This window comes from Ictidomys tridecemlineatus, chromosome 1 (assembly GCF_052094955.1).
Source record: "Ictidomys tridecemlineatus isolate mIctTri1 chromosome 1, mIctTri1.hap1, whole genome shotgun sequence".
In the NCBI taxonomy this organism is placed as follows: domain Eukaryota; kingdom Metazoa; phylum Chordata; class Mammalia; order Rodentia; family Sciuridae; genus Ictidomys; species Ictidomys tridecemlineatus.
In genome coordinates this window covers 165,821,300-165,834,967 of record NC_135477.1, presented here as the reverse complement: position 1 = coordinate 165,834,967, position 13,668 = coordinate 165,821,300, and the positions used below count along the sequence as shown (strand labels likewise).

The 13,668-nt window shown below is 44.1% G+C and overlaps 1 long non-coding RNA gene across 1 annotated transcript in view; it reads left to right on the top strand.

Annotated features, from left to right (window-relative positions):
* The first annotated feature begins 1,347 nt into the window (after positions 1 to 1,347).
* The window catches only part of LOC120885496 (uncharacterized), a 55,769-nt gene continuing 43,448 nt past the window's right edge, over positions 1,348 to 13,668 (top strand). Inside the window, exon 1 of the long non-coding RNA XR_013439538.1 lies at positions 1,348 to 2,954. This is a non-coding gene — a long non-coding RNA (uncharacterized LOC120885496). The remainder of the gene's footprint in view (positions 2,955 to 13,668) is intronic.

The window sequence follows — 13,668 nt, the reverse complement described above, 5'->3', positions numbered from 1 at the left end:
TCCTAGAATTTGCAATCCTGAATCTGAGGGGTGAGCATTCTCAGGCCAGCATAGACAAGGAGATCCAAGGGACTAGAGGCCAGGACAAGTTTGGGATAGAGCCCCAGGCTTTGGCAGGAAATGATTGTCATGAACTGACTTATGCTTAAAGACATTTGGACAGCAACTTTTTCCACTTCAGGGCTGAAAACGGGAATGGTAGAGAGCATAACAAGCTTCAAGTGGACCCCAGAGAATCTTAGATGACCCAGAGGAAAGAGACAGAGACATACTCCCACCAGCTCCAGAATGCTAAGTGGGTATTTTTCTCTTTTGTTCTTGGTTCCTGCTATCACTAAGAAATTTGAGCCTTGAATACAAAGGAATTGAGATAAAATTAAATGGGACCACTAAGTCTTTTTAGCCAGGGATTTTGACATTAGGGCTTGTCATTTCAGGTAGAGCAATAGGAAGGATTGACAACGGCTTTTGTGATCTGTTTGCTCCCAATTATCCCCTCTGTCAACTGTCATTATGGATATATGACTTAAAAATAATGTGTCTTTAGGATGTCACTTGTACAGTGCAAATACCCAGGAAAGATATGTATCTCATAGGATTAGGATGATAGAATCATAGGGATTTGGAGATGAAAAGGAACAAATTCCACCTATTATTCTGGAGCAGAAATTCTCAAAAATTAATTTATGGGCCAGAATCTTATATCAGAATCACCTGGTGGCATAAAAAGGTAGATTTCTGGGCCCACACTCAGAAATTTGATTCAGATTTGGATAGGTTCTATCCATAATGGTTCTATTCAGTGGGTTTTGAATGGGTTCTAGGAAACTGCCCCTTAAAAGAGTCCCCACAGAAAAGGTACACTCATACATTGCTGGTGGGACTGCAAATTGGTGCAACCAATCTGGAAAGCAGTATGGAGATTCCTTAGAAAACTTGGAATGGAACCACCATTTGACTCAACTATTCCACCTATACCCAGAGGGCTTAAAATAAGCATAGTATAGTAATGCAGCCATATCAATGTTCATAGCAGCTCAATTCACAATAGATAAACTGTGCAAGCAACCTAGATGCCCTTCAATAGATGAATGGATAAAGGAACTGTGGTATATATAAACAGTGGACTATTACTCTGCATTAAAAGAGAATTAAATTATGGCATTTGCAGGTAAATGGATGGAGTTGGAGAATATCATGCTAATTGAAGTAAGCCAATTCCCCCAAACCAAAGGCTGAATGTTCTCTCTGATAAATAGATGCTGATCCATAATGGGGAGTGGGGAGGCATGGGAAAAATGGAGGAACACTGATTGGGCAAAGGGGAGGGAGGGGAGGAAGGGGGTATGGGGGCAGGAAAGATGGTGGAATGAGATGGACATCATTACCCTAGGTACGTGTATGACTGCACATATGGTATGACCCTGCATTGTGTGCCACCAGAGAAATTAAAAGTTGTGCTTCAATTGTGTACAATGAATCAAAATGCATTCTGCTGTCATATATGCCTAATTAAAATAAATAAATTAATTTAAAAAAGAGTACCCCCCAAATATGCTAATGTAAGTGAGCTACACTTTGAAGAGCTCTGTTCCATAATATCCCCAGCAAGTTGATGGCCTCTAGTGTTGAGGAGCTTACTACTTCAGGAGAAAGCCTGTGCCATTTTAGAATAGGCCTGACTATAATCAAGTTGTACGGTATATGGAGCTGGAATTTGTCCCTCTATAAATTCTACCCACTGGTCCTAATTCTACTTACTAAGACCACATAGAGAAAGTCACCCTTGGTTGGTGACTTGATAATTGTGCACTATGAGAATCTGTGAGCTGGAAGTATGTTGGTAGAGAAAACCTAGGGCTGAGTTGGCTGTGCTTGGAGAAACTCATCTCCCCTTCTTGCTGGGGTGGATGCCACCTTCTAGACTCAGGCTGAGTGCCCTCAAATCAGTGGGAAGACTCCTGAAGGAGGAAGAAAGGACAATTTGGGAAAGTTTAGGGGATTGTGAAAATGGATGTCTGTGATCCCAGAGATGGTAGGCACTGAGCAGATTCTTGGCAGGACCAGATGGTAAGTTTAAGATCTGGGTTCTTGTCCTACTCTGCCTTTAACTGTCCAACAGGTTTTGGGCAGGTCTCGGCTTCTTTGGACCCCAGTTTTCCTGTACACAAGCATCCCTCACAGTAGGAAATCATTTTTAAATTGCTAAGATCTTCCAGCTTTAAAACCATCTTCTTTGTTATTCTGACAAGTTTCTGTTGGGGTTAGGAAAAGGCAGGTGTCATGTTCTCAGGAAAGAATCATGACCCAGGCTGAGAAGGAGAAATTTGCTCATCTAGTAGAGCTACGTTTGCTGAAGGTCAGGGCTGGGATGGATTTAGAAGGAATGGAGGGGGCTGACATTCCTGCTCTGAACCAAGATGTTTAGGGCTATGGATCTCTGGAGCTCCCCACGCTGGGAGGACCTCCTTCTGAGGGACTCTGAGGGAGGAAAACCATGGAGAAGCCCTCCTTGTGGAGAGGAGTGTTTTAGGCCCTTTGGCTCCTGTGGCCAAGGCTTGATGAACAAGGTACACAATAGGCAAATAAGGAGGGTCGATGCACCATTAAAGGGTCCTTATTCTGTACCTACTATGGGTCTCTACCTTACTCACTTTCTTCTATCAGGAGATACCTGAGGCTTAGGCAAGGAGAACTCTATGTGAGCACTGACTCCCTATGGGTTCTTGGGAAATTCCTCTGACTCCTGCTCCTCCATTTCTTCATCTGTCAGATGTGTTAATGATATTTACCTCCTAGCTAGTGCTTATGTGCTCATGTAAAATAATGTCCATAAACATTTGGTGCTCTGTGATGGGCCAGGAAGATGCCAGCCAGTGTTATTCTTCTATTTGTTTCAGGTTGGTGAGCACTGAAGAAAGAAATCTCTGTCGAGATGGATTCTGTCCTGAAGTGTGAGTTCTTGGGTTTCTGTTTACATGGGATTTCTTTCTCTGTGTCCAGGAGACGTCCTTCAGGGTACTATTGGAGAACTTGTCTGAGATCACACCTGGAGTCAGAGTAGAGCTGGGACCCAGTGCCGCCAAATCCCAGGGTGAAAGTGAGCTCAATAGGAAGGAACAGGACGAGCTGTGGCTAAATGGCTGATTGAAAGGAGGCTCAGTGTCACAAGGGGCATCAGAGTAGGGTCAGACCTTGAACCAGTGTCCCTGGGCTCTCAGCAGAGTCCTCCCTCCAGTGCCCCAAGCAGCATGAATTCAGACTTTGAAACAGTAACTTCTGTCTCCAAAAGAGAGAGGTTTGGGTCTCTCTCTCTCTCTCTCTCTCTCTCTCTCTCTCTCTCTCTCTCTCTCTCTCTCTTTAACAGGTAAATGTATTTATTTATTTATTGGTTTGTTGATGAACTATATCTTAAATACATTTACATTTTTTATCAGTTTCACTTCTTATGTCTTTTTAATCTGTGAATGTGAAAGAGGTGATGTTTCTTTTTTTTTAGTTTTATTGATTTTAGTTTTTTAAAAATACACAACAGCAGAATGCATTACAGTTCTTATTAACATATAGAGTACAATTTTTCATATCTTTATATATAGAGTATGTTCACGCCAATTCATGCCTTTATACGTGTACTTTGTTTTTTTGCATAACCATTCTTATTGCACATATATACCATAATTTTTCATATCTGTTTATATATAAAGTATATTGACACCCAATTTGAGACTTCATACATGTACTTTGGATAATGATGTCCATCACATTACACGGCCCTTGCTATTCCCCTGCCCCCTCCCTTTCCCTCCTACCCCAGAGGTTTTGGTTTCTCCAGAGAAACATCTAAACACTTGTACCCAGTAAAACTCCATTTACACACTATTCAGGCCTTTTGAGTGAATCTTTCTTGAGCACCTAGCATATGATGATCATGATGCTTTACTCTCATTCGTTAATGCAATCCTCAAAATGACCCAATATTATCACTGTCAATTACAGATATGCCAACTGGCTTAGAGTGTAGTGTAGACTTCCCCAAAGTCAGCACAGCTGTGGGAGTTAGTGAAGGAGAGGGGAGCTTCAAATATGGGCCTTGAACATATTGCCTATCACATTCCCACCACAAACTCATTAAAACTCCAACCCCATTTGCTTAAAGGTTGGATGTCTCTGGTTCAGAGTTCTTCATTGTGGCAGGTGACTTTAAGTCATCATCTCAGAGATGCAGATGAAGCATGAGGAAGGGACTTGGGATTTGTAAAGTTGGTTATGGGTATGGAGAAATTATGATTGGTTAACCTGGATTCTCTGACCAGTGACCCCCTTCCCTGGTCTCTATCAATATATCATAAGTGAGCTGTTATCAGATTGGATCATCTTGAAACAAACTTAGCTTGGTCTATATCCTGCAGTAGAAGCAGGGGAGAGTGGGGTAGAAGAGATGGGACTTATTTTCAGCCCAGCTAATGAGCAGATGTGAGGCCTTGAACACATCTCTTACTTCTTTTGTGGCTTGATTTCAGCATGTAAATAAAAACTCCTGAAAGAGGCTGGGTGCGGTGGCTTGGGCCTGTAATCCCAGTGATTTGGGAGGCTGAGGCAGGAGGATGGAGAGTTCAAAGCCAGCCTCAGCAAAAGCAAGGTGCTAAGCAACACAGTGAGACCCCGTCTTTAAATAAAATACAAAATAGGGCTGGGGATGTGGCTCAGTGTTCTAGTGCCCCTGAGTTCAATCCCTGGTACCAAACAAACAAACAACACCCAAAAACTCCTGAAAGAACTCCAGAAAGTAAACTTATTAGCATTCTAGGGCATCTGGCTCCATCTTCTGGTCAGTTTTGATCACTACAGTTTTTTGTAGTAGTATCATTCTCTGAGGCCATTAGGGAATTTTGAGGCTTCTAGGAAGTTTTTGTCTGCTGTGAGGGTGGTAAAGGTGTGATAAGGCAGCAACATAATTGTCCTGAAAGTCCAGGAAATTTATGGGGTCTCTGGGTTACATTGATGTTTATTATGCAGCCCTCTGATACTAGTGGCTTGGTGGAGACTCAGGAAGATGGCTTGGGTTGAAGAAGCTCCAAATACCAGAATGAGAAGGGACATTGGAGACCATGGGAACTAACCTCCTCATGGGAAAACTGAGAGCTATGGAGAAGCGAGGATGTATGGTTTCCTGATACCTAAATTCGTATTCTTTCTCCCTCTAGCCCTCTCCTGATTACCTCCTCTTTCTCCAAAGTTTCTATCACGTCTGATCACTTCTGCCATTTTCCCTGAGACAAGGTCATCTGATTAATAAGTACACCCTTCTATCCACTTACTGTCATGACAGCCTACCTCCTGTTCTTAGATCCAGCTCTAACTTGGTGGAGTGGTTCTTCCATCTCTCCAAGCCAGAACTTTCTCAGAGGGAGGAGGATGTGGGAGGTAGAGGGAGGCAAAGACCTGCATTTTCCTCCTGTTTGGTTTTTCTTTCAGCTCAGCCTCTCTGAACCTCAGTTTTCCTATCTGATAAACAACCAATCATCTCAGTGGGATTATTTAAAGGCTAAATAGATGGTGGGCATAAATGTGCCTTATGAAATTTAATAGCCCACTATTAACATATTAAATTTCCCAAAGCCTCCAAGAAACCCAGGTGCTAACTGATACCCAGTTAGCCCAAGTGCTGTGGAACCTCAGAGGAGGGAGATGCATGGAGGACTGGAATTATTTGAAAGGCTTCAACGAGGAGGTGGGATTTTATCTCTGAGTCCAGAAAGTATCATGGAGGCACTTCCGCCAATCCAGAGTACAGCTTTTAAAAACTCAAAGCTATAATGGGAGAAGCACAGGAGGATCATTTCACCCTAGTATCCTTTTCCTTGTCTGGAGGTAAGATCTACAACCTCTAGTTTAAAGAGTGAGGTCCACAGAAGGAGGCAGAGACTGAAACCTGTTTTTGCTTGGGTCTTGAGCTCCCAATTCTCATTCAGAGAAAGAGGGGCTGGGGAAAGATTCAGAGAGATAGACACAGATAATGAAAGAGTAAAAGAGATGGAGGCAGAGCCCCTGCCCTGGCAGTCAGTGTTTTTCCAGTTTTTCTCAAGGTCCAACTTCCTGCTCTCATCTTCTCTAAGATACCCTAAATCTTTTCAACAACCACCTTGACTCTGAGACAAGCTTCAGTGGGTTTTCTCTTTCTTTTGAAGACATGGTTCCCAACCCACTAGGCTGTGGAGAGGGCTTTGGGGAGGGAGTCTCCAGAGTTCTGCAGCAAAAGCAAATGTTGCAACATGGGGAAGCAAATACTCCGTTCTGTTCAGCAGACCATCTGTCACTTCTGCTTACCTCTAGGACTGGGAGATGACTCTCTTCTTCCACCAAATATCAACAGAGCTGCCAGCTCCCAGTGGTTGGTTTGGTCTGTTGTCTTCCTTGGCGCAAACTCTCTGTTTACCTGGAGCTGAGTTAATAAGGCTCAGGCTGTGCTCCCTAGTACTCGCAGGCTTTTGCTGACTGGGGCTCATGCATGCACCCCCCACCCCAGAACTGCCCAGCCACCTTTCTGCTCCTGCCCAGCCCAACTCACCTTTACCCACCTCTAGGAGGCTTTTTCCTGGTCCAGGTCCCACCTCTTCCAAACTTTCTTAGAACCCGTTCTCTCTTTTGTCCTTTAGTGCACATGCTCCATAATTAGGTCAGGGCTATCTTACTAGATTATGTGCCCCTTAAACTTATTGTGTGAGTGGAGAAGGAAATCACTAAATTCAGATTGTTTCAGATGATAAAAACTGTTAACAATAAAGAAGGTCATTTGGATGCTGGGTATATTCCTGGTGCTGGTCTAGGCACTTGTTACTTACTTATTCATTCTATCTTTACACCATTTACAGAACAGGAACTGGGGGTCCAGAAAAGTTGAGAAACTTGCTGAAGGTCAGAGCTTCAGTAAATGAGAGAGGGCAAAGATTTGATGACACATTCCTTCCCCTTCCCATGTTGCTGGCCAAGGCCTAAAAGTTCACCATTGGAATTTGGTCCTTTTATTTTAAGGCTATAACTCCTATAAATTATAGGTATTTTTTTGGCAGGAAGAATAATGAAGAGAAGACCTCTTAACCTCTCATAGTTTACCTCCATGACCACCAGAATGTCTGAATAACCAGCTCCTTCTTTTGTAACTGTGAGCAAAGGAACACCAGTTCCTTGGGATGTTAAATGCATTTTACTAAAAAATCTCCCAGACTGTTGTAAGTAAGCGTGGGAAGCCCTAGGTTAAGCTGTTGTCTTTGTAGCATGGCGTCTCAGAGCTTTAACATGTTGGGACGCTGTGGATCCATAAGAAGGAGAGAAATGAGCTGTGTTCGCCAAACACATTTGACTAGAGGGCTCTATTTTTATAGATCGCTTGTCAAAATTAGTTCCTCTTGCACAGAATCTTCTGTGACTGCTTGAACCCACTGGCAAACCAAGTCACTACCACCTACAATCACTCCATGTTCTCTGGCTTCCTGTGGCTACCCATCCTTCGCATTTGGCAGGCCTGTGGGCGGAGTGCTTTCTCAGGTAAAGAAGTTTGACTGGCACAGACTTTTTGCTTTCTCCAGATGGGATGCTCTGTCAACCAACCAGCTGCATTTATAGGACTGTGGAGCAGGTGGCTCTTCCTGTCCTGGCTGGGCCCTTTTCACTCATTCACTCACTCTTTTAGGACACGTTCTTAGCCATTCTAAACTAGATCCTGGAGAGATCCCTGGGCAAATCAAACCTTGCCCAGGACTGGAATCTATTTGGGTGCATCAGATGGAGATGCAGGGGTGGGGGGAGGGAAGGGACCAAGAAGAATGCAGCTATCCAGAATGCAGCTATCAAGAAGGAAGAGCCTACTTCCAGCTGTGAGGAAGGTGGAATTTCTAGGGAAGATCCATTCAGAGCTGGACTGGAAGGTGATTAGAGGTAACTGGTGGACCTTGTGGTGGACAGTGGCAACTTTAGCTGAGCCCCTGCCAGGTGCCTTGGCCCCTTGCCCCTTCCAATGGTGGAAAGTGGTAAAGCCCACAGCAGCTGCTGAGACTCTCAGAGCTGGGGTGTGCCCATTCCTTTGAGCTTCAAGACCCAGGGAGGAGGTGCCTTCCTGTGATCTCCTCCTCTCTGACTAGCCATCAATGAACTTGAACTTGTGAGGGAGGAAGCATTTGTGCTTGGAGCTGCTAGATTGTTGTCACTGTGCCCCCACTGCTTTGAGAAGCCTTCCTTTGCTGAATTAGTGACATCCCCCCCTCACTGTCTTTGAGCCCTTGTCTCCACTCTGCTTTCTATTTCTCTGTGACCTTTTTTGGCACCTATCCATGGGTCCACTGAAGGGCAAACCACCCTAGAAATTATTTTATTTTCACACAGAGCTCTTGAAGATCAAAAAGACTTGAACCTCCACAAAGCCGGTTTTCATAGATTCAATAGAATCCTGGAATGTCAGAGTTTGAATGAGCATCGAGAGGTCAGACTGACATCCAGGTCGGTGGCACATCAAGCAATGCGACAAACAAAAGCCCACATCAGATGCAGAGGAATCTTCTATATAATTATTTTTAAGCAATACTGTAAATAAGTTATCAATTATGTCTGAGAAAGGGCACCAATTCTGGAATCCAGCTTGTTTCATGTCCTAGCCCCACCAGGGACCATGCCAGCTTGGCTGGGATTTACCCCAGCCTCTGGTATTCATCTGAGAAAATTAGTGTTTCAAATGAGACAGGCTGTGAGGATCCTGCATTATGTAACGAGCTGACTTCACACGAGAGAAACAACCCCTTTGGAGGTGTTGTGGATCCTGAGCGCTTTGACGACAAGATTTTCAGGGAGTTTTAGTTGCCCGAATTCTTTTCACGTTGCTCTAGACCCTGGCTCTTTGTTACAGGTCCCTGCTTCTTAGGCTGGGCCTTAATTCTGTGACTTGGTTTCCACATCTGTAAGACAAGTGTACTATTGGTTCTTGCCTCATAGGAAAGTTTTGAGGGTGAAATGAAATTATGTTTCCTGCAATGTTATGTCCGAACATATGATTCACAGGTGTATGATGCATGTAAGGCAGGGATATGCAAGTCATAGCTCAGTGCCTGGCAGAGATGCCCGTTAAATGCTGGTGTTCCGGATTCCATTGCCCTGCTCACATCAATTTCGATATGATTGCTCTCTGGGGGAGTAAGAGAGGGTTCCTGAAGCAGGTGAGCATTGAGCTGGGCTTTGAAGGGCTGGAGAGTGTTCTCAAATATGCAAGAGTAGGGCTGAGACTGGGTGGGGTGGGGGAGATACGGAACAGATGAGTGGGAAGTCTCGAGGTTTGCTCAGAGAAGGTTATTTTGTTTTGAGCTCTTGGTGGTTCATTGAGGAAACCAGAGAGAGATAAATCTGAAAGAACAGGATGGGATTCTAGAATCATAAAAAGTAGAGTTTAAAGGGCCCAAAGGATCATCTGACCCTATCTTGTGTCTGCAGTGGGAATAAATATGTATGATTTGGAAGTAACCACATAGTCTAGTCTGCTGTGGGTTCTCAGTTAAATTACATAGCCTCTCTGATCTGGATTTTTTCCCCCTCTGTGTTATAGGCATAATAGTCCTTGTCTACTCCAATTGTCACAAAAATGTAGGGATGCTGGGCAAGGGGCTTCCTTCTCTTCACCTGGCCTTGATTTTATTGCCTACAAAATGGACACATTTATCTCCAGGGTGCAGGGAGGCTGTGAACTTAGAAAGGATATAAGCACCCACGAGGGAAGAGGCAGATGACCTGGCAGGGGCCCCAGGGAAATGGAGGACTGCTGATCCAGGCAAAACCAAGGCTCTTCATTACTGTCCCCATGGGCTCCTTCCTTCCGCCCTTCCTCCCTCCCTTCCCCTCTTCCTTCTTTCCTTCCCCAGACCTTTTTAATTTTTATTTTGAGACAGCGTCTCCTGATGTTTTCCAGGCTGGGCTTGACCTTCTGGTCCTCCCTCTTCAGCTTCCTGAGTCACTGGAGTTACAGGTGTATGCCTGCCCCGCCCCGCCCACACTGGCTTCTTGTGGAGAACCAGCCCGCTGTGATGACTCCTGAGTCACAAGGCTGGAATCCTCTCTCAGCCTCTGACCCTTATTGCTGGGGCAAGTTTCAAAGCTCACGGGCAACCTGCTTTTGCTTATCTGCTCTACACACTCCATTCCCAGCCCTGGCCATTTCAGAAGTGGCCTGAGGAAACCATAACTGCGCCCCGTCTTTTCCCCAAAACCCTTTGCCATTCCCACTCTGGTTCCAATGGCTTCGTCTGTTGAGGAGAGAACTCAGGAAGAGCAGGCCTTCTGCTAACCTGAGTACTTCTGCTTCTCACCTCAGTGCTGACATTGCAGTTCCAGAGAGGCACACCAGATGGGACTCCGCCCATTTTTTGTGGGTGGGAAAATGGAGAATAAGAAAGGCCAAGGAGTGCATTTCTGGGAGAGTCGGGGCTAGAATCCTGGCCTGGTGCCCTGGCACTGTTTTGGGGGCCCTCAAATCCAGAGGGACATGAGAATCACACGGGCGTTTGTTGCAAAGCGTAAATCAGGCAACCACCTCAGAAAGCTGATTCAGAGCAATGCCACCTGGGGCCTGAGCACTTATATTTTTGACAACTACTCAGGGATTATGATGCAAACCAGAGCGTGAGGACCCCTGCCCACACTCACCTTTCAAATTTCAGGATCAGGGTGTAGTAGGGAGAGGTTCAGAGGGAAAAGTCACCTTATTTGAGCTCTCAGCTACTTCAGGTACTGTACATGTATTATCACCCTAAAATGAGACACTATTATTCTCATTTCATAGGTGAGAAAACTGAGGCCTGGGAGGTTAAACAGTATCCAAAGTCTCCCAGCTGGTAAATAGAAAAGCAGGGATTTGAATTCAGGTCTTGTAGCTCAGACCCCAAATCCCTTCAGCTCAAACCTTTCCAAGGAACACTCCTCATGTTCCCTCCATCCCCATCTGTGAGCCTCCCACCTATCTTCTCTCTTTGGGGATTAAGGTTTGTTTTAGATTCCCAGCCAATGGGAAAGGTCTCTTTTCTCCCATAGCTCCTCTCTGCCAGCAGGTGGCAGCGCTGGACCAAGTATATGAGTAAGGGCCAGGAGACACCAAGAATACAGTCTTTTGTTTTCCTTGCAGGTTTTAGCCCTTCTCCTGGGCACATTCTAGCCATCCTCATCTATTAGAGTTGCCTTTGCTGAGCTGGTTCTGTACATTACTTCACTATGTCAGGTCGAGATGCCCCAGGATTTCCCAGTCTTCCAGAGCCATCCAGTGTTCAACTTGAGAGCAAGCTGTTGCTGTAGTTGACTTTTGCCAAGTATATGCTCTATGCCCTCTTAGGAGCTTTCCACGCATCGCCTTGCTCAATCCTCACTATCCCCCGAATCTCTCTGAGTTAGGTGCTATCATATTTCCCATTTGTTCAGAAGAGAAAACTGGAGCTTGCAGAGGTTAAGTTGGCAGAGTTCAAGAAAATGGTTGCCAGGCTTGAACCTCGTTCTGGCTATAGAGATGTGGCACATAATCCACTACTCTCCGACATCTGGAGAGGGAAGAAATTGACTCCTGGGAATTACTGGCTGTGCTGAGAGGAGAACTCAGGACTTATAATTCTGGACCTTCTCTAACTCTGTCCAGCAGTGGATGAGGGCCTGGGCAGCAAGGAGTCCCAAGGGAAAGCCCCCACCTTCCTACCCTCTCCAGTCCCTGGCACACTAACCAAAACACAGGATAATTGATGGGTGCTGTATTCAGGAGTGGCTGTGCCAACATGTTCCCAGAGTGGCACTCAGAGCCAGATTGAAAGTGGCAAGGTGCAGAGATGTCCTCCTTACCCACAAAGTTTGCATCATGGGGCAGAGACCTTGTCGGTGGCTGTGCATCCTTGCCACATAGCAGGGCCTAGCATAGAGGTGGGCTCCATTAATATTATGGAGCGCATAGCCATTCCTCCTCTTTACCTTCTGAGGCCTTGCTCTAGGTTCGTCACTATCGGAGTGCTTCCCTGGCCCACAGCCAGTGAGTTCCTCCTCCTGGGGGTCCTCTACTTCTGCTGGGGGCAATACATTTGTTTCCTTAACACTAACTGTCTGCTTGCTCTTCTGCTTTCCAGATTGGTTCTTTATCTGTCCTGCATCCACTCCAGATGGAAAGACCCTAGGGAGCAACCTTTTATGTCACTGTGCATGCTTCACGGTGTCTAGCACAAGGTTGAGAATAAAATAAGCCATTTATGAAAACAACCATCTACTGTTTTATCCAGTAGTACATATTCATTGTTGAAAAATTGAGAATAAGCCAAGGAAGAAAATTAAAATCACCCCCATGATAATAGGATCCCTTTCTTCAATGATATTTTAATGGAATTGAGTTTTTCTCTTTCTCTTTTTATTGTCCAAGAAATACATATTTCTTAACAGGCTTATGAAGTGGTATTTCCAGCGAATTAATTTTTTGGCGTATCTGTATTTTTTTTACATTTATACAATACAAAATTTTAATTTACTGGGAATACCACTTCACCAGTAAATAATTCTATTAACAATGGTGATGGTAATGACTACCTCTAAGCGTTGAGAGCCTGCTATGTACTAATGGTCTTACATAATTGTTTTAGAACTTTATTGAAGTATAACTTATATATCAGAAATACACCTATTTAAATTGATTAATCACTTTAATTAAAAGATTTTTAGAAAAGGAAGGTGAGGGGGGAGCTCATGAAAAGCAAAGGGAGATGAATAGAGCAGAAGAAAAGGACCATGGGTGGGAGGAGGGGAGTGAGGGGGAAAAACCCCAGTTGGCCAAATTATATTGTCATACTGTGTGCATATCCTATTAACAACAAAACCCACCATTATGTATAACTATAATGAACAACTATAATTTCTACAATAAAAAATGTAGAAAAAAAGGAAAAAGGATTTTTAGTAACTTCACCTAGTTGTGCAATATCAGCATAGTCCAGTTTTAGAATATTTCTGTCTCCCTAGTAAAATCCCTCAGGCCAAATTGTAATTAGTTCTATGTCCCACCCTAAGCTCCAGGTAGCTACTGATCTACTTCCTGTGTCTGAGCATTGCCTTTTCTAGACATGTCATGTAAATGGAACAATATACCAGGTGGTCTTTTGGTTTAATCCGTATGCTGATGATTTTAGATGCAGCTGTTCTGTTCATTCATAGAGAAGACTGAGGGTTAGTGAGGGTAAGTGACTTGTCAGCGTTGGCTATACAGGTAGGGAGTGGAGTTGCTGGGATGTAGCTGGGGTCTATATGACTCTCAAGCCCACACTTAAGACTACAGATCCACTACCATCTTGCCGCATTATATGACTTTTTATATCATATATATACATATGTGATAGTATATATATTATTATATATATATATACTTTTTTCACTTTTCATTCAGTAATAATTGTTAATGTTTCCACATGAATTAGTGTCCATCTGTGGTACCTAAAGTAGATTCTTGATAAGAACAGGGTGGTAGGGCTGGGTTTGTGGCTTAGTGATAGAGCACTTGCCTAGCATGTGTGAGGCACTGGGTTTGATTCTCGGCACCACATACAAATAAATAAATAAAATAAAAATTTCATCCACAACTAATGAAAATTAAAAAAAAAAATCAAAGTGGTAGTTAAGAAT